Raw genomic sequence first — 22508 nt, forward strand, 5'->3', positions numbered from 1 at the left:
TATTCTGTAACCCCAGAATCCTAGGGGTATATTTAGAACTGTAAAATTTGTGTTTTTAAATTAATCTTTAATGTAGTTAAATAAGCAGCATGGATCCATCACATAATTAGGTCAGAGAACCCAGAGCAACGAAGCATGTTTTGAATTGTTGGTGGTTTATCTGGCTCATGTTAAGGTTCACATATTTAAAGGAAACCAAAGAAAAAAGCACTAGACGCTAGTGCTAGAAAAGAAAATTGATCTCAGGGTTAAAGGATTAAAAATAGAGGTGGCTTCTTAAAGCTGCCTAATTTTTAGTATCATAGCATTAATTTTATCCTGTCAGTTCTAAGGGAAAGTGGTAGTTGTATGGAATATGTCCAAGTTTTCCATACTAGAGTTGAAGAGGGAAAGAAAATAAGAGACAGGGGTCTTAAATATTTATGAAAAATGACTTTGAGTTTAGTCCAGAGAATGAGTCATTTTGAGTTACATACAAGTCCAGACATCTGAAGAGGTCTGAACTTGCACCCTAAATCTTTAGCTTTCTGAAAGAGTGCTTGTGAAATCTGGGTGTTTGCATCCTTAAATAATGCTGTTATCTGGCCTGAGAGATAGAAGGACAGAGAGATCCTAAAGACCAAATTCAGTTCAGGTGCTTGTCCCGTTGAAATCTATAAGCCTGGAAGATTTTGTCACAGTGCTTGCTTCACAATAAGAGGAGACAACCACAATAGGCAAGGAGGCAGAGTCAGAGTGCAAGCCTCAGAAATTACCCTCTTGGATTACCATATCTACCAAAGGCCAGGACACAAGTGATTGATAGATTTTTGGGGGGAATTAGAACCCAATTTTTACATCAAAAACATTGCGCATGATCAACAGAAAAATTACACATGGTTGCCAAAGCTACTAAATGCATATTAACAAAAATGTGTTGTGAGAAAAGACAAAGTTAGAAATATTATCCAGAATATTACAGTCAGGAAAGAAATGTTTACAAACTTTTTTCAAGACAGAAGTTGTATCTGCATTACTGTAGAAAAAACACAATGTAAACAAAATTTGAATATCCCAGAATATATTTCAGTAGCTGTGACATCTAAGCAAGCTGGAAAGGAACCCTGCCATGGAGTTGAGGACTACAGGACGGTGTCTGTTTTAGAAAAGTGACTAAATTTGGCTAACAAATAAGAAAATACCTGGAAAGAAATGTAGTGAATGACCAGCTGTTTAACCAGTGTTCATGGAATTAGAGGCTAACTATCCTCATTCAGACCACATCAGCACAACACTACTTCATGTCTTCTAGGATGTGGAGTTTTTTCTCTCAAAAAAACCCCAAAGTTTTAATTTACTGTATGTTGATGCCACTGAGATTTTCAACAAAATGAGGCATTTTTCCTTGAGTGTCCTCTTTTCCAAAAAGTTATTCTGAGTAAAGCTTACTATTCCTTATACATTTCCAACTTCATACTTGTGGCTAGAAATTGATATATAAACACAGGCTGACAGTTTTTAACAGAATTGACTGGGGAAGCCTAGCTGTGAAAAATCAATATATTTTGTGAAATGTGGGCGGTAGCTTATTTAAAAAAATGTAGTTGATTTAAGAAAAACATAATAACATTTACAGCAAGGGAATAAAGTATATTAATCATCAAAGCACTAACTCCTAAAAAGGTTTTTACATTAGTATTATGTAGGAAAAGCTATCTGTTCCGATAATGTTGTTCATGAAATATTTTTTTGTTTGAGCCATTCCTTATCATAAATTTTTCACACATAGGAAATTAATAAGGAATCAAAATACTTGTATGACTATTTATCCCTGAATGGTTGTCAGTGGCTAATAATATCATGGTCTATTTTGTGCGTATAGGGTAGGATCAGTAATAGAGCTAAATACCTACAGCTCCACTCAAGTCAGAAGAGAGAGAACATTAATCATGCTGCAGGATCACAAAAAAAGAGGATGACAAGCAGGCCACACATATATATGATAAAATGATACATACTGCTAAACATATATTATTCTTAAGTCTTGTTTTACATTTTTTTCTTTCTTAACAAAATAAAAAAGAAGTGAAAAACAGAGTCGAACACCAAATGTGCGTAATAATGTCTGGCATGATTTGTCCAGTCAGAAATAAACATTTAAAAGTGACTTCCTCAGTAAGAATTACACAAGGTTGGGTTGTTAAATCTTCATAATTATTTACAAATGTTTTACATGAAGAGCTTTAGATGTGCTTTATTTCAGTAATTGCTCTAAAAGATTTTGCAGTTCAGCTCAGTTTTCAAATAAAACGTCTTACAAAGATCTTTAGCAGGGAAAAAAAACTAGAACTTCCAGTAGTGTGGACTCAACATATTTTTCCTCTCAAATGGTTGTTATCTAGAAAAAATGAACTAACACTGCTGATACCTGCATTTTCAGAGTTCTCTGGGGAGAAAAGTTTTAAAATATAGGAATTGTAGGAGGGGAATGAGGAGATACTTTTCAGTCTTTTCCAAAATATGATATTATTTATGCAAGTCTTCATATTTCATCCCAGCATGCTTATACTCCAGTATGTGGTGTAATCATTATTTAATAGTAAGTCTTAACATCTGTGAAATTCAAGTAAATATAGCAGACAATAGAGTGTGCTGATTGGCTCGGACATGGTTTTGAACACTCTGGTAAGATTCATCTCAGGCATCTGAAGTCTTCTCAAGGATAGCCTAGGGGGGCAATTCATCTAACTTATTTTAGCCACTTAAGGTAAATTACCTGTTAGAATTACCTGTTTAACTCCACTGTTTATAWAGGGAGTCTAGACGATCAACTTAGTCTTAAATGTCTAACTTTTATATTCTTAAATGAAAATGCATGATTCTTATATGCTGAGACAGGACTTATTCAATACAATAATGCAAGAAATTAATGCAAATTATACAGTAAAAACAGTTAAATTCTTTTAGCAAGCTATACAAGCATCTACACAAGTAGATGATTTTGTGTAAAGGACATAAATTTTGTTCTTGGACCTTATCAAGGCATCTTTCCTTTACATTTCCGATTGTTACTCGCATCAGCATATTATCAGTAATATTATCTTTATCTGAGATGCTGCTACTGTTTCTCTGCGAAAGAAAAAGCTCTGGGGCCTGAATTACCAGATCTAAGTCAAATATAAAACTCCTAAAAAAATGTGTCAGTATTAGGGAAATCAAATATCTATATGCATGAACATCTCTACAGTAGGTATTATTTCTTTCTAAAAGTCTATCGTTATTTACTAGTCCACTGGTAGTAGCAGTTTTTACAATACTGATGTAGACTTCCAGATAACCACTATCTCTTTGAAAACTGCCTAAACTAAAACCCTGTGAATATAACCACATCACATACAGGTGGCAAATTCTGACAAAAAATATATGGTTAGAGAGTCAAGATGTTCCTTGGTAAGTCTGGAGAAAGCTTGGTAAAAAGTTTTGTGTAGTAGCAAAGCTTCTTTCATTTCCTTGATTCATTTACTTAAGTTCATATAATAATCAGTAATTTACAGTGGTCATTTATGATAGAAGAGTGTATTAGGAAGTAAAGTGTATTTATTTATCTTTGATTTGATCATTGTATCACAACATTTGAAACTTTGAAAGAAAGACACTAACCTACTGCAGGTCACATTGGTTTGAACACTTGGCATTGTCAGGGTGTAGTGAGGGCCTGCTGCTCCCCAGGCGATGGGGAGCTGGGAACTCGGGGGGGGTTCCAGGGCCAGCAGGGCAGGGCCTCACCAGCTGGGGCCGTCCCACCACCCCCAAGTGAGAGAGCACAGCAGGCCTGGGGGTGGCAGCTGGGGTCAACTGAGAGTCTAGATCACCAGGCAAGTCCATGGTGACAAGGCAGGCCTGATGTCAAGCTGAGAACATGAGTTAGGGCCAGGATGAGGCCCAGTGTAACCAGGGTCAGACACAGTCCCATGATGGCTGGGCAGGGGCACGGCGACGAGGCAGGGCCGGGTCAGGCCAGGACGTCAGCCTGCAGATCCATGTCCGGGTCCAGATCAACAGGGCCCACGGCCGGGCTCAGGCAGGGCTGCGACGCAGCAGGAGCTGGAGCTCAGGCRGGGACCGAGCACTAGCGCCTCGCAGGGAGCAGCTCCCGCAGCACGGGGCGGCCCTGGCTGGGGCCTCCCCGCAGCTCTGCCGGGACCCTCGCTCCCAGGTCACCAGCGGGCAGGGGGCAGCCCCAGCTGCACCGGCCCTGCTGTGGTCCTCAGCCCCAGCAGCCAAACCGCCCACAGGGCAATGCTCTCAGGCATATGTTACAAATTGAGAAATGTGTTTTGAGAAAAATTTATGGTTTCTGTTTAGGCCATGCCCAAAAAACTGTGCCAGCATCTAGGGGACAAACATGCCAGCTGAGTTACCAGTTTTCTAAGAAAAAATCATTAAATATGTTTTGCTAGAGATAACCTATAGCTATCAGTATTACTGAATTCATCATTGTGGAAAAGTCCTTACAAAAGACAATGATAAACATCTATGATAACTTTCAAAATTCCCAGTATGTCACTAGAACTATACATCATAAACCTATTTTGAAAGTATGACATAAGATTTTTTAATACACTGGAGAGAGGATATTTCTGCTCAGCTGAAAAAGAAATAAAATGTATTTTTAGTGCCATGCTTTCATATGTTTCATGTTTTTATGTAAGATAAACTTCAAGACTTCTAGTCACGATTCAGTAAATAAATGCTTGCATGTAGCTAAAGTAATAATTCTTATTATCAGTCAGTTACTTGAAAAACAAAGCTGTTCTGACATGCATGTTAAGTCCAGACCATAAAATGGAGCCAATATTTCACATTCACAGGTGTTACTACAATATAGATTTTTTGACGGATGTTAATACCRAATAATAAGAGTCATATAAGCAATGAGAATTGACAGGAAAAAGGTCAAACCAAAGATAAATCTTCAAATGCATTCTGTCGGAAGGAGAGATAAGGGACAGTTAAAACTGGAGGTTTGGGGGTTTGTTTTCTTTCCAGTTGGGAAGGAACAAAGTGAAATGGCCACTGGAAGTTAAATTTTCATTTTTTATTAGAAGTTTGTGTAATTTTATAGTGGGCATTTCTACAGACTGCTTCTACTTTCTTTTAAGATAGGGGTGAAGCTGTCATGAGACCAAATTATTCCCCTGGCTTACCAGATAGTATCAATGAATTGTCCGGGGTTAGAACATAATCTCATCTTTTGACTGTAGAAGGAGAGTGCCTTCATAGTTGAACCTGATCACAAACTGCATGGCAGCTAGCATCAGTAAGATGTATCAAAACCTCATCAAATCATAACCTTTTTCTTCTGTTTTGTCATCTCACTGTTAATGATCGTTTAGCAAACATCCACACAAAAGAAAAACTAGCCTAGTGTGATTTTTTCCAACAACCAAGCAGCAGGCCAGGGCCACTGCTGGGTCACAAATACTGCTGATCAACTCAGAAATTCTAGCAGCAGTACAGAATGAAAGTCACAAATGCAATCAGGGTTGTGAAACAGATGAAAACTGTGCAGTAGGATGCTGCCTGACCAGAGCAGAGATCTTGAGAAAATATTTTGGTATGGACAGAATGTAAAAGTCAGATCTATGAAGAGGAAACAGGCCACATTTCAAATTGTGTCATAACCTTTCCAGAAGTTAGGAGAGGGATGTATAAAGAAATTGAAATTTTAAGAAAGAGAGAGAAAGAGAACGAAAGAGCAAGGAGTATCAGAGATATATATGTCTGATGCAACAGAATGCCATCATTTGCCATCCTTTCTGGGTCAGTGTGTACCACTTCATGGAGTGGTAGAGCTACTAGGCATAATATGTACAGACTGCCTTAAAAGAGATTACTTGTAATGTCAAGCACTTAAACATTAAGAAATCTGAAGGTGAAGGTTGCCTTAATTAATTTAATTTGTATGTATATACTGTGAAGCAGTAATTGCTCATACAATCAGATATTTTTTACAGGAATCTAGTTAGTGACCACATCTACTAAGAACATAAGAATGTGGTGTGGCTTAGTTATGCACCATGTAAAGAGCTCCTTGTTCTGTTTACTCTGAACTGAAACTACTAGTTTCATTTGAAGCCCCTTAGTTCATGTAATGGGGGAGACAGTGAAGAGTTCTTCCCTATTAACCCTTTCTTCTATGAAATGTCCTATCAGTCATCTTTTTTCCAGGCTGAACTATCCTAACTGAGCTAGTCAATCCTAGTATGGAAGGCATACCAAATCCTGGACACCCTTCTCTCTACGTCTTCCAGTTTTACTCTATACATTTTGAGACAGAGGTACTAGAACTGTACCTAACATTCAAATTACAGGGGCAGCATGGATGATACACAGTGACATCTTTTTGAAATCAAAATAGACTACATCAGCAGGACCTTTCTTATGCACATGGTTACTGACTCCTTCAAGGAAAGCCGATGAATTCATGTGTAAAGAGAAATCATGCAATAAAACATATTTATTCATGCTCCCACTAATTTTATTTCTCATAATGGCTTCCACCAACTTGCCTAATGCAGAAGTCATCTTATTACTCTTTAGTTCCTCTTCTGCATCTGCTCTGGAAGCTTTTTAAAAAGTCAGTGTTGGACTAGCCAGGGTCATACTGGCCACAGTCCTCTGATACTTGGGCCCACTGAAAAGTTGTTGTGTAGTTAGTCGCTCAGCAATACCATCCTTCAGTTCCTTTAGAGACCTTGAATGATTGTCATCGGTTCCTGGTGATCTGATACTATTCGTTTTTGTCTTTTTCCTTAGCATGTTTTACTAACACTTGGATTTAAAGCAGGTTCTCTGACACATTACCTGTAAGGAAGGGTTTACATTCTTGTCCTTCTTGTCCTCTTTTGTAATTCAGTAAGTTTGATTCTCACAGACAAGCTCAATGTATGTTATGTTTCCAGCAAGTGGGGTACTAATGAATCATATTCTGTATTGAGAAATATCCTTGTGAGGGGACAAAGGTATTGTTAAACTGATGAAAACTGATAATTTTAAAAAAGGATTGGTTACCTTTCTGAAAGTATTCATCACTTTTCATATATTGACTGTAATTATACTAAAAATAATTACGTTAATAGGGAATCTTTCATCAATAAATATAAAAATATGAAAAATAGTCTCTTTTACATCCAAGAATGTTGCCATCAGGAGAGAAGAAATGCTAAGGATTTCTGAAATACAAAAAAGTTATTGAGCCAAATCCTGCAGGACTTGATAGGATGAATATAATTTCACATTAGTAATGCTGGAAACATTGTAGAAGTTACAATGGATTTTTTAGTGTAGTAGGACATAGTTAATAAGTATATACTTCAAGTACATTTGAAAAATTGAATGTGCTTGTGTGTAACTGCTAAATTTGAATATTTGTAACTTTTAGCAGGCTGAAACAATTTTGTTCTAACGTGGCTTAATACTCATCTAATTTTCCAAATAATCCAAATCTGAGATTTCTGTTCTTGTTAATTTTTAGTTATTTAGGCACAAATAGCTGGATAATTACAGTTTTGAATATTTTACCAGAATTCTCTGTAAAATTAGATAAAAACACCTACTGACTAGTATTAAGCATGTATATTTTCAGACCCAGAAGATAAGTAAAAATCTTCAAGTTCAAAAAAAGATAAAATTGAATGGACAGAGATTTAACTACAAAATTAGGATTGTTATTTACAGGTGAAGCAGAAAGAGTATTCAGTGTGAACGTTTTTTGGTAAAAACTTGTTTTATAGTTCTCAGTGTTTACAGCCTAAAAGTTCCATGGAAAGTAACTCCAAATATTGGCTGATATAAATATTGTTTGCACACTACAAACTATAGGGCAAGCAAAGTGTCCCCAGTTCTGAATGAAGCTTTTGCATATGTAGAAACAAACAAACAAACAGAAACCAAGAGGCTGCTAACCTACAGAGGTAACATGAGTGAGAAAATTGGCTTCTCCTCCCTGAATGACTGACAGTTGACACCCGTGGCATTATATAATAGGTAACACCATTCTAAAACCAATATAGAAGCTGAAAGCCAGATTTTAAAAGGTTTAACCATATATGAAAACCTTTGCAGAAGCAAGGCGTATGTTTGTCAACTGAATCTTTGTTACTGATAGGTATATGTGATAGGAAGATTCCAGTCTAAGCGTCAGTGACCAGGATAAATTTGCATAATTAGCATCTGGAAGAAAAATCAAACATGTGATACATCACCATGCATTTCTTTTTATTTTTAGAACCGCAGTTTAATTACCTCCGGCACTGTCACAGCTGCTACATGATACTTAAATATTTTCACTGAGTAGTTTGCATCTTAATAGAGAGATTGCCTCCTGTACGTTCTCTCCTGGTTGCGATTTCATGAAATAATCTAACTGCCTGAACTATAAATACCCTGTGAAAAAATTCTGTACTTCGCTTCTTATGAAATTTATTAGTTGGGGAAAATAAGGAAGGACAGAACAGTACAGGGGCCCATCTTCTTACCTGTATATGTGTAGCTGCTATAGGACATTTAAATAAATAACTAGAATATATAGATTAGTAGTGTTACCTGTCTGAAAGGTGAGCAAATAACTATGCCCCCAATTCTGATAAGGTGAAACTTAATCTGATACTTTATTTAACAGCTATGAAAAATGTTTGCATCTAGCAATCTAGAAATTCACATCTAATGTTTTATACTTTCTGATTTCTCAAAATGTATATGATCTGTGGAAATAGTATTCAATCAAGCTTAATATGATTATCTTAGGAATTCTGCCACTTCCTGAAATTAATGTATTACCATATGTTATTCAAAATTTCTCATAATCTGCTGCTTCATTAAAAAGCAGCCTAAATTTCCATACATGAGTTCTCAAGACAGAATTAAAGCAATGAACAAAGAATTAGTAACACTAACAAATAATAATTAATAATTGAAACTAGGACTGAGTGAAGTCCTTCTTTTGAGACCTTGAAAACATTTGTCTCCAAGTTTACTTTTTGCAAATCAGACAGGTCCGTAAAATAACAGTATTTGAAATTCACATTTTCATCATGTTAAAGATGAAATATTTACAGTGATTTCTTATACCTTGACTAAAATAAGCATAGACTTAAAGTAGTTCCTGCATACAAATGCATTTATATTACTGTAAAGCCTCCACCATAACCTTATCTCCTCTCAGTTATTCCCTAATGTCTTTCTGATTTTCTCTGGTTGATAACCATGCTTATCTAATATTATAGATCAGTAAACAGAGATTCAAGAAAGAGAAGTTAACAGATTTTCCATAATTCAAGCATCAAATATATAATACTGCAAGAAATTCATAGGCCTCAATCATGGAAATGTTTGAGCATTTACTTATGTTCATTTCATTGAAATAACGATTCTGTGTCAAATTATGGGTTTACATAAGCATTTGTATGATTAGAGCCTATGGATTATTGATGAGAAACCTGGATGAAAGAAGCAATAGATTTCATTTCTCTAGGTTCTTCTGAGATCTGATCTTGAAACTGTTTTTGTCAGGTTTGCTGAGGATGCCAAATACATACAGACTTTCCTATGCAAACAATAATATTTAAAAGATCAAATGCAGACGATAAACAGTGCAAGCATTCCTATGTTCTCATGCTAGGTGCCTGCCTAGGAGGAACAGTCATGCCTTCTTAGAGAGTTCAGTGTGAGTAAATCTTTCTTTGTTTTAAACAGTTCATTCATGTCCACTTTGTTGGGGAGGGGAATGGGAAGGAAAATATTATATTCACCTTCCGGATGAAATACATGGTATTTGTATGTTTGTAACTGATAATAAAAAATCCAGCAGTGTTTGAGTTCACAAAATGTTACAAATGAGGATAAATTGCATGTATGAAAAGTAAAGAGAGTATTTACAGATGAGTGCTCCCACCTCTCTCAATTGCTTATTTGATATATTTCTGCAAGGCAAGCATGATGCAAAGATGGCCAAAGTTCACTGAATGGATTGAGCATTGAAAGAGGTACTTGTGTTTTTAAGTCTATAAAAGTACACCTGCTTCTGCTGAGGGGTGTTGTATCGCAGTATTGTGTAAGGAAAGGAAGGAGGAACAGATAGGCTGTGTAAAATAAACACACATTTTCAAATGAAATCTCACCACCTAACACCTTATAAAGCCATTTGTGATCAAGAAATGAACCATTTATTAAACAAAAGGAATTATTTTCAAATGGTATGGTACAGCCACTTATACGTATGTATTCTAACAAAAATGTTTTCTGTCTCAAAAATGAACCACTATTTGGAAGTAAGCGATGCTTCTCCTATCTGGTAGGATGTGCAATATACAGCTCCTTCATCAGCTCCTAGTGGTTTGAATTATGTAGTATATTTCAATGTATCACAAAATCTTACGCATTATGCTATTTTCTAGTTTACTATTGCATTTTCTTGCAAATTAAAGAAAAAAAAGTAGTTAAATAGAACCTATCTCTGCATTCTTTCCTTTGAAAATGAATGGCAATGAGATGTCAGTAGCCTTACTTGACTCTGGCTCAGGTATGTCTGGAGATTTCCAACTCCAAGCTTGCACATATGATTACATTTCTTATTTTTGCCTTTGCTTTTTGTTAGTTTTTCCATTCAAGAGCTTTTTTTTCTCTCCGTGCAATACTAACTTGCTCTACTTTTTACAGATTAGCAACACACATCTGTTTACTTCAGAGCTAGGGTAACACGCAGACTTCTGTCCGATGTACAGGCTTACTAAAGTGTCAGCATGATTGTCAACATAATTTCTTGAGTAGGTAATCAATAGTGACCACAGGTTAGAAATATAATGTGCAACTCTGTTTCCAAACGTACAAATCCATGCTTCTGAAAAGCACTCCCTCAATTGCTCCTCTCCACTACTTATGCACTGGCATTGTACCTTAATTTCTAGAGTTGATAGTTATTTTGGGAGATTTTTTGGCAGTAAGCAATTGGTGTTTATTGGTCATGTTTTCACATTTTTAATCAAACAATATAGAATGTTCAGTTCAGCTGATGTCACTGGAGTTAGAGAAAAACTGGAGCCATGCAGAAGTAAGCTGGGATGGCTCTTGAGTCTGGTTTCAGTAGATTTTCTTGCTTTTTCTTGTCAACTTTCATAGAATAACTCCTGAGAGAGGCTTAGCATAAAAACACATTAATAGCACTGCTTTTACTTTTCTGCTGTTGCTGAAATGCTACAAACCCATTAGTATATGGCAGCTGCTTTATTGATATGAAGGGGAAAAAAAAGAATAGTAGGGCTATATTTGCTTCCATATTGGGGTTAAACTGAAACAATGATTTCAGTTAAAAAATAAAAACACATTTTTATCTGAAATAATTATATAGTAATGGTAAAAACAACAACAATGAAACCATGTGCTTAAACCAAACGTGAATCAGGATAGAACCAGACTCATATCCTAAAAAGTGATTAGCCCTCATATATTTCTGTGCTTAACACTTTTTCCCAACTGTGTTGCTTTGTACTAGTAACACTTTTAAAGAAAAGTGTCTGCTTATAACTAATGTAAGAAAAGTATCTGCTTATAACAAATGTGTATACTGTTGGAAACTTTTTGGTTGCACTTTATCAGTATAAGCCAGAAATTCTAAAAATCTTCCCTTACAGGATGCAAATGGTAATGATAGTAAAGCTAATAAAAAAGATCAAGTTGACATAAGGCTTATTTTGACTTAGGAGTTGTTTCAATTTTTGTCTGTCTCAAATCTAAGAATTTATGTAGAATTAATTCTTTTGTTGTTATCCCAAAATAATTGTTGAAAACTACCAGGCTAATTTGTATCATATTTTTCTTTCTTTCCTGGATTTTTTTGTGCTAAATGGAAAGGAAAGACTCCAGCAATTACATTTGTATGCATTCCCTATTTCTCTTCTATAAATAGCCATCTCCAGTTGCCTTTGTGTAGTAACCACTGCTGTTACAGAATGTGAAACAGAGTAAAAATGACAGCTGTCACATTTCTACTGGTCTCTTTTAAGCTTTTAGACTGAAATTCGGTGATCATCAAGTGATTCACAAGCCACTTCATCCACATTCTATCTAATAGATATTACGTTGAATTTAATGTGTCAGAAGGGTGAGCGCTMGTCTCAAACAGGTCAAGCTGGAGGTTATGAGACAAGATGGGTTTTACGCACACATGGGGGTACTGATCTAAGCCGAGAAGACTGTGGAAGCTCACAAAAGAGAAAATTGTTTCTGCCATATTCCAATTACTATATCAACTACTCTTCAGTTGTTGTGTACCAGTAGGGTGGGGGCAACACAATATGTGAAAAATGAAGGGAGGTCTGGATATATGACATTTCTTCTAAAAAGCAGGTTGCTTTTTTCTAGCAAAGGGAAATGATGTTTTAATTTCCCATGATCATCATATTGGTTGCTTCAAACTTATTTTCCAGTACATTGCCTCAGGGAACTTAGTTGTTTTTGAGAAAATCAGTGCCAGCCTAGGTATACTTTCTGGGATGTTGCTGATTGCTGTGTCAATACAGCTTGTATATACATGCATATGCCCTGACAGCTTCTCCTCATGTACACACCTTCTGCTTAGTCTACATTGCCACTCCTTCCAGATAATTCTGAAAGAATGATCTCTTTTGTAATGGCTAAGTTTTTCCAGTAAGTACTTTCCCCCTCTGTGTATATTTTACAGAGAAAATATGCCCTTATGCATTGCCCCTTACATTTTCCAATTTCCGATCATCTCCTAATGTGCTGAATGCTCTAATGAGCACTGAATATGCAGCTGGGCATCACTTTTAAATATTAACATTAAGAAAAAGCATTCAAACTAGTATCACTATACTACTGCAGTAAGGGTGATTTATATAGAAATTGGTGCTAGTGTCTCCTTGCCTCGGTAAGATGAAGATTGAACGTGGAAATATCTGCCATAAGATCTTTATCTTGGATACTTCCTGAATAACACTTTGCAGTGTTACTGCATCTAAGGAATCTCTTCAGCCCTTTGTGCTGTCAAGTAAATACTGTATAGCAACTTTTGCTTACAAAGGAGACAGGAATGAAAAAGATAGGAAAGAAACTGGCATGGAATACATCAGCTARCTTTGTGGCAGATGAAACCTTCTGGTTTAGTCACAATAAGACAGTATTTATCTGTAGCCTTCCTCTTCCAGAGAAGCAGCATTGGAAAAGAATTGTAACAAATTTATTCAAACCCACTTGTTCTATGCACCTACTTTGCGAAATTAGGGGCATAGAGTCAGCCTCTGAAGTAGCCCTATTTCTTGACTTTTACTAAAGGAGTCTGAAGCAATTAGCAGCCAAGTAGGTGGCATCAGTGTCTCAGTCCTGGTTCTTCCTCTGCTTTCTTCTTGACCAAGGCTCATTCATTGCATCCTTCTTAAGGGGCAGCCTACTTCCTCCTCTGCAATCAGCCAGATCAGCAGACTTGTGTRGAGGACTGTCAAAGAAAAAGGACCCTAGCTCTGTCAAGTGAACACCTCCTCTCACACCCATACTGCTCGCAAGTAGAGCAGCAGCCCAGGGGCTGAACTCCTCTCAGAGCCTGATCTGTGATGTGAGCAGTCTGAATACACTCACCAGGAGGGAGAGGCTTTTTTCCCCACTGTTTGGTCATGTTAGTGTATTAGTGAAAATCCATCCTTTGTAATTAGTCATTTCCCAAAGGAAGTGTGGGTTTTTTTCTGGTATATCCTCTTCATTGAGTTGATGAGGAAAAACATGTTTGAATATTATTTTCAATGGGAAAAACAATAAGGAGGAGGTTAGGTAAATGAAAAGGAGGAAGGATAGACTGAGGAAAGGGAAAAAACAGGGAAAAGGACAGAGAAATGGAGAAACCTGTATCCTGACAAAAAAGGCACCAAAGCAGCATTTTGTTATCTTGTATTTTTCTGTTAGTCTCTAAATATTGGCAGTCACTCTATTGCCCTTCTCTATCATTGATATATTGCAGCCTCTAAAAATATAAAGTGAACTTGGCTACTTTACATAAGAAAGTAAAATAGGAGACAACCAGATCTGCATTATGAGGGAAACTGTTTTATTCAGTAAGTGAATGAAGGAAGAGGATGACAACAGCTTCATGACTTTTAATTCACGCCTTGTGAGCTACATCCATCTTTGAGTTTTGCCTTCAATAGAGGTGGCTCCAAGGGGGCGGCAAGGGGACTGTTACTGTCCTRTGTATTCTAGAGATAACAGATCTGTTTCCTTTTCATGGGGTGCTGAGATCCATTTTTAGAAATCATGGTAGAAATATTTTCTTTCATGTGTAATTCGGAAATACAGAAGACAAGCTTGATATAGAGACTGTTTAAAACACTCTCACATATTCTCATATATTCCTATAATTTCAAATCAAAATGGAGTAGCTAAGGAAAACTTGAGAAAAATCGGTTAAAGTTTTGTTTCAAGGCTAAAAGATTCAATACATACCTTGCTTACAGCAATATTTTGCCCACAACTTTGAGCTGGATCAATCTGTCAGGGAGGGGACTGTTAATAGGCTGAATAGGTCAGGAATGAAGCTGGCTTATTTGTGGCATAAGGGCACTTAAAATGTTATCGATAAAAAACGATTCTAAACCAAAATGGCACTTATTAATAGCCAAAAGGATTATGACCAGTATCTAGTCATATTTCATAGACATCTGGAACGATCACAGCAAAGAAAGATCTTCAGCTGAAGAACCCTGATGTTGTTTGCTTGCAGCATTGACAGAGGTTGGAGATTCAAATCTTTGACTGTGTGAGCATCCCCACTAGAAAAATGTTTAACACTTGGATCCAGATGTATAAGTTAATAGCCTGAGTGGCCAGAAGGGATCACTGTGATCATCTAGTCTGAACCTCTTTTGGGGATTATTTCTGTTTTATGCTGAATGAGTCTTCATCATAAAACACAAACAATCTTGAGAGAATGAGCTAAGAATACTAACCAGTAGGCTACACAGAATACATCTGCATGATGCTTAGCAGCAACTATAAACTCTTTTTGCCTGTTCAACCAAGCAGTCATGTAGCCATGATTAGTGCAATTTTGAGGTTAATGTAACAATGGTAATGCCAGAGGGAACAAAAATTACAGCTAGGTGACTGAAGTGGGTTGATTGGAAATTGTATGATGAATGTAGAATTAAATAATACCTCAGCTTCCTTAAGGGAAGGTTCCAAACAGCATCCTGACACTATGTGCTGAGTGCTGCAAAGTTACATACTTTTCAGCTAATACACAGATGTATGATTAACTTAAAAATAAACACAAAAAAATTCTTTAAAAACAAGTATTTTAAATTTTACCTGCTTGTCTTGTCTTGTTTCTTTTTAAATCTCTGTCATAAGGGCTCTCAGTTTTGGGGTCCTGTCTATTAATCACTCATTCTAATCGCTGTTGTGTTTTTTACTCTGAATAAAAATGATTTCTCCCCATAGGCTAGTATTGATTGACAGCTCTCTAGTTATTAGATGTTCAAGTTCTATAGCCACATACACTTCATGCAGTCCCATGTTGCTCTGTTAATGTGTTGCATATATTTATAGTATCAATGTGTCTAACTGCTTTGCCAAATAATTCTTTGCTCTGTATAAGTGACTTTGAACAAAATTCATGATATTAAGTAATAAGTCTATATGAATTTTTTGGCAATGCATTTTGGAGTTTACTGCATCTGTAGAGGCATCTGTCTTTAAAAAATGAAAATTCTACTTCTATATTAAAATACTGAGAGTTTGAAGGCTGACTCAAAAGGCATGAATTATGTATCATATCTGACTACCRCTTGTCTGTGCCAGATTAGAAAAGAATGTTTTTAATTTGATTTGATTGCTCATAACTGGAGCACTAAATGGATGCAAAATTTGACACTTTATTATGTTTTAAAAATCCAACCACAGACTAATTTCTAAGACTGAAGGAAGTATACAGGGGTATTTCTCCTCATAGACAGTTGTGATTTTTAGGACTTCATGAGTCTTGTAACTGGATATCAGTGTTCAGAAGCCGTGGATAGATTTTTCTTCCACAAATTCTTTGAATATTTGTGTTTTTGATGTCCATATCATCCTGTATCAACAAATTCTACAGTTTAACATTTGTAGTTTGAAAAATTACTTCCTACTGTTTTTGTTAAATACTTTGTAGTACAGCTCAATATGCCCTCAAATTACAATATTAAAATAAGATTTTATGGGGAAAAATTGTCACAGGTAAGTTAAAGTACTACTAATGTGGCATATATTTTATTTAGTTACTATTGAGGGAAAACTGTCTGGGAGACAGCCTTTGTCAAAACATTGTCCAAACTTTCTAATTTTGTGGGCTGCTTGGATAATAGATTTGATACTGCTTTGAGCACATTACAGTAGATGTATTTTCTGTATATTGATATCTGAAACTTTCAGAGTCATTACTCAATCTCCACCTTTTCTCCTTTCTAGAAAAGTAAGTAGAATGCTTCTTTTTAAATGGTTTATCTCATGCGAAAAAATGTGGCCAGATGTGGGAGTCAAAAATTCATTGGAGAACTGTTGCTTTAGGGTGATCTGCATGAAGCCCCATTGATTTCAATTACTTACACTTTTAAAATATTTTAAAATTTATATCTAAATGTTCTTTAGCCTGTTTCTTTCTGCTTCTGAAAGATGCATTCCTACTGACTTGTTATTAAATTTTGTGTGTATGAAGAATTGAGTCAGAATATTTTTTGGTGGCAGGATGAAAGAGCCATTGAATATTTCTAATTTCTAATTTGTCCTTACATACTCCAGCTATTACCTTGTACTCTTCCCTAGCAATGTATCCTTGCTTTCAATTTTGTGTGACTCCTCTTTGATTTTCAGAGTATTAACAAGCTTCTGATATAACCATTTTAGTCTTGTAGTATACTTCCTGTTTTTCTTCCTTTTTGGAATAATTCAATACTGTTTTTAATGTTATCTCTTTTAACTGCTAGTTTGCTGGACCTTTTATTCCCCTTTAGATTTTGTTCTCATAGGAATTATCCACCACTTCCCTGACTTTGTTGAAGCCTGTTTCTGAGTGTGCTCTGAAGYGTAAAAAAGAAAAATGAAAAAATCAATTAATGTTTTTTTAAATATTGTATTTTAAAGCCAGTGTTACACATTTTGGGACTGAAGTTTTGAATTCTCTGAATTGGCAGTACCCTAGTATAGTATTATCTAACAACACAAAGCTTGTTGATGTGAGATACTTTTATGGGTAATTTGGTTTCTTCAACAATTTTGTCCTCCTTGTTTACATTCATTCTGCTACAAATTTGTTGCAGTTTGAAACAAACAATTTACTAATTGTTTGTAAAAACATCTGCCATAGAGCTCCTAAAGAAGTTGGTAACACAAAGAATCGAAATTACTTATATTAATCTTTTATCATTGTATCACATCATTTGGTAAAATAGTAGCACTTATTTTACCAAGGAAGAAATCAAGAAAAGATGTTAARTGGCCTGGCAAAAGTTAGACAGGGAATATAGGTCATGCATGTCATAAGACTTAAAAGAATTCCTTGTTTACAGGTCCCCACTTATGCCTGAATGTAGATGTAAAAAGGAAGGAAAGCATATAGTCTCCTCAGAAAAGACAGATGTAAAAATCAAAAGCAAAACAGGCCATGGAGGTCACATGATCAACAACAAAGTTTGCTCATGGTTTTAATATTTGGAACTGCTGTGCACATAACACTTGAACTTGTGGGTCAGCTGTGGGTCTGTATCTACAAAAACTGCAGCCCACAGATACTCCTTTAACTACGGAAGCAGTAAAAGTTGTTGTGTCTGTATTAATTGTTTTATGGAAAAAAATGAGGGATGCCTTCAGCTTATAAATGCATAAATATTTCTCCATCGATTCTCTAAGACTCTCTTATTATTCCTGGAAACCCATCTACTCCTATATCTAGTTAATGTTGCCTGACTGGTACTCTTTATTTACAAAATAAATACAAATGCTCATGAAAAAAATCTTCCAGAGAAGTTGCTGATACATAAGAAATTAGATACAGTATGCGATCTTTTTCCAATAACAACCAGAGTCAATAAATGTTTGTACAATTGTCTTTCAGAATAAATAGACTATTCAATTATTAGTTTTTGTACAGATCAAATTTATAACTGATCATTTTGTACCAATGAGTGTTCTAAGGAAGATGACCTTCATCTCTCTTTTCCTGTTAGGAAAATAAAGTGGCAGGAACTAATTGTCTGCGTGAATATCTATGCCCTGTTTTAATAACAGTCCACCCAGCTAACTGTTGAGAGCCAAACATTACTCTGTCATCATGGCTTGCAAATAGCAACTAGTTCATTTATAATTCAATATAGGCAGGGAGTAAAACGTACTGGTACCATGAGCTATTATGAGCTACTATTTACAGTGAACTGTATAACCAGAAACAAGTAATACTGATTCTGCGCTGCACTGTGTTATTTAAAGGTAAATTTTCAGTCTAGAAATAGATGAGGGAAGTACAGTCACAATTCTGCAAAGTTATCCAGTCTAGAAATCCCATAGTAATAATCAACTGTACTTTGGATTCATTGAGTTACATGTGGATGACAGTCATGTGGCAAATCTGTTTTGAGATGATATGACTGTGGTTATTCCAAATGAGGTTGAAATGAGACTATATTCAATATAGACAAGTAACAGTCTTTTGAAATGAATGGCTGTTCAATAGCTAATGTAAAGTACTGTAATATGACTTCAGTAAGGCTGCCCACTTTTTAAGCATGATTCTGTCTGTTAATATTCTTCAGAGGACAAAATCTTTCTTGATCTTCATGTGACACTGTCGTCAGTCTTTGATTTCCAAGCAGTTTTGAAATCTCAACAGTGCACATTCAGTTCTGAAGATGTAAAGGAAGAACTAGGTAAGTAGCTTAACATTTTAAATCTCATTTACCCCCTGATAACTTCAATGACACTACTTAATATACAGGGGCAAAGAGGATTACAGTTCCACTGGGGTGTAAACATTCAGCATAGATCCCAAACTCTGATAGCTGACTGCATAAATATTTCTGTTTATTATCTGTCTAAATACTGTTCAGATCAAGACATATACACAATGAAAATGGTGCACCTTTGAGCTAAAAGCCATGTTTAAAGCTGGAATTTTTAGCTCTGAAAAATAACATAAGTGTTTTGAATTAAGGAGTTAAGCTCTCCAAGTAGGGACAGTAAATTCCTGAATATCAGTCAGTCAGTCACTAAGAGAGAAGACATATCAAAGGTTTAAACTTGTGTGCAGAGGAGTTTGATAGTATTTTTACCTCAGCACACCCTGATATTATGAAGAGGCAGTTACAAGATATCATTCCCTCCTTTTAAACTCGGTGTAACAGAACCTATGCTTTTCAGAGCTTTCCTGCCCCCTCAAAGGAAATACTATTTTTTTCTTCACTGTGGTTATAAATGAAACCTTGAGGCTTTTCTAAAGCTTATCTGATCCAAAAATATTTCACACATAAAAAATCAAGCTTAAAAGAACTGTTTAACTACAGAAAGGTTTGATATCTCTGAAATAGCTCTCTCTACTTATGATCAGAAAACATATAGTGTTCAGATAGAATAGGCTCCTTCTCAAAAGGTCTTTTCCAAGTGCATAGTCTGAGTTTTGATAAGTTCAAAGCCTGCTGGGATAGCTTTCTGAATTATTGGGAGATGACAAGTTTCATCACAGACTGCTGATTCTGCTCCTTTGCTTCCACAGAGTTCAGAAAATCAGCAGAATTGCATATGAGCTTTTGTCCTACAGAGCTCCTCAGCACTCATTCTGCAGTGTTTAGTTGCTTAGCAGGACTCCTCTAGCTGCAGTGCTGCTGCATTCTCAGATTTTTGAGAGCTGGAGTGCTATAGAATTAGATCTCTCTGCATGACTGGCTCTTTCTTCAGTCACAGAGATGACATCTGTCTTTATCCCAAAGAATTTTTAAGTAAAGAAAGCATGGATATTCTTATTTTGGCTTGGTTGTATCAAAAAAATGACCCCAATGTTAGCTTAAAAATAAAATAACAGGTATAAGCAATTAATTATCTACATAACAGTGGTAGTTCAAGAGCACCAGTGAATGAAGTTCATCAGATGTTTTGAGAGCCCRCAATGAGAAATTGCACTAGCATAGCTAGTATCTATATTTTTTTATTTATATATGTTGTTCATAGCACAAGATTTTAAGGTAACCGTAATCACCTTTATGATTCAGAAGGTGCGGCTGTCAGACGTCTGTGCAACTCATAAAGAATGGGCAGATGACAATAGTACCCTTGACAGCAGTCCTGCATGAGAGGCCCCGATCAAGTCAGTGACCTAGGCAGAAGGTTTATGCAATGGTTGTTCAGTAGCATAAGGAAAGTTTAATAATAATAATTGTAAATGGAACCTATCACATCTGGTGTGACAGTAGGAACTCTAAACTGATGGAAGCCTGTAGGGAGGGAAAAGAAGTTTAGAGAAAGGCCTCTAAAGACCTATCACCTTTATTATTGGTATGCCATACAGGTCTCTAGAGGAAAAATAAAAGGCAAGCTAGGAGTTAATCAAATGTATGTACAGTGAATACTTCTCATAGTATATTATTTGTAAAGTATTTGGTAGCCTTGAAAATATTAGTGACTTGTAGGAAGGCTAGAAAAATAAGGTAAAGAAGGAATACGAGAGGGCAGGGCTGCTCCCTGGAATGGAGTTGGGTCTGCATTTACATTGAATATATCGGTGCTCAAATTCAAGCACAGACACCTTTGATTCCTTATTGAGGTAAGTCAGGAGCTCTGGCTACCAAAGTTAACCTCTATTGGAAAAAAAAATTCAAAGAAGAAACAAGAGGACAGCAGCGACTACTTATCTATTTTAAGGGGTATCACTTATTTCCTTCATTTGTCATGTGAATAAAGGGGATGAAACAGTCAAGTTTTTTGCAGGGTAGAGCTAGATGATGTAAGTGATCAAGTCTTTAGACTAGATAATTGTTCTGTTGGTAGGAAATGTGATAATTCAGAAAGAAATCTGCTGTGGAAAGAACAGGAGTGTACCGTAGTAATCTTCACATTTATTCATAAATGTCACTTGATTGTGACAGCAAATAAAGTAGTGGTGTTTTCCAAGGTGGAGTGCTACATCTTGGCAGAATTAAAATACCTTTAAGTGTTGCCAACAATATATTAGTTCCTCTTTCAATTGAGAAAACAATTAGAGATTTGGCTAAAAACAACATATTTTTATATGTGATCGCTGACGATTTGAACTATGGAAACCAAAAATTGATTTCAGTGGCTGTTTGCTACTTGGGTTGTTGAAAGAGAAATACCCCAATGTCTGTTCTGTTATTTTCAAGACAGAAATGAAAATGCTTTAGGAAAACTGAGACTAGAAAAGTGGCCTGCAACCAAGTGGTTTGATTGTTGATAATGAGTGATCATTTGCAGACAGCAGTACTAATGTTAACTTTGGGAGACACTACCCTGTTACAAAGTAATGTAAAAGGAAAATGAACTTTTGCTTCCAGTTAATTGTCCAGCTCATATATTGCATAATACATTAAAATACACTATGGGTAAGTACAACCTGATTTTGAAGATTGTGTAAGAAATTTTTTTAAACATTTTTCCATACCTATCAAAAGAATTTCAGAATCTCAAGCAATATTTCAGTTTATCATCCTTGACACATGTATCTGGCTAGGCATATCCCATAAACTAGTTATTTCCATATATTTTAGTTAGAATGATCTTAACTATGTTTTGCAAATTTTAGAAAATATTAGATGAGGTTTGCCCATTTGCAGTTTTTAATTTTTTAAGACAAATGTTATAGAGAAAGACAAATTATTTATTTTTTATGAATTGCTAAACTACTTTTATAATACAGTCTTAAAAATAAGATTTTCTAGGTGCTAAAGTTTATGACATAATGTACTAACTGAAAAATAAGCTAAAGAACTGCTGACAATTTCCTAGGTCATGGATTTCCAAAACATATTTTAGCAAAGCAGAAAAAATTAGAAAGCATTTTCATTCAGTGAAATACATTATCTCTCAAACACCTAACCTCACATGTTTGTTTCTCACTGTATTTCAATGAAATTTGATGAGATTTAACTCCTTTTKTGTGATAACGGAAAGTTGACCTTTTAGGAAACAGTGAGCCTTAGTGAAGCATCTACTAGACATGTAGAGTTAGCGTCCAAGCCTGGTGTGGCCATCATGAAAGAAGAGTGATATATGGTAAAACACTGCTTAGCTGGCCTACTGGATTTCACTTCTTGTGTTACATCAGTTGCAGCTAAAAAAGCAGCTAAAAGTTTGATTTCGGGCACGTTTAAGTTTACATCTTTTTGCTTAAATAGATTTCCATTTGTAGTTGAGTTTCCAACTTGACAATGAAGAACTCAACCCTTTCCTTTGATAGCAGAAACTTACATCCTTCTTTAAGCTTGTCTAGT

Source organism: Apteryx rowi, unplaced genomic scaffold, assembly GCF_003343035.1.
Source record: "Apteryx rowi isolate R43461 unplaced genomic scaffold, aptRow1 scaffold_161, whole genome shotgun sequence".
Classification (NCBI taxonomy): domain Eukaryota; kingdom Metazoa; phylum Chordata; class Aves; order Apterygiformes; family Apterygidae; genus Apteryx; species Apteryx rowi.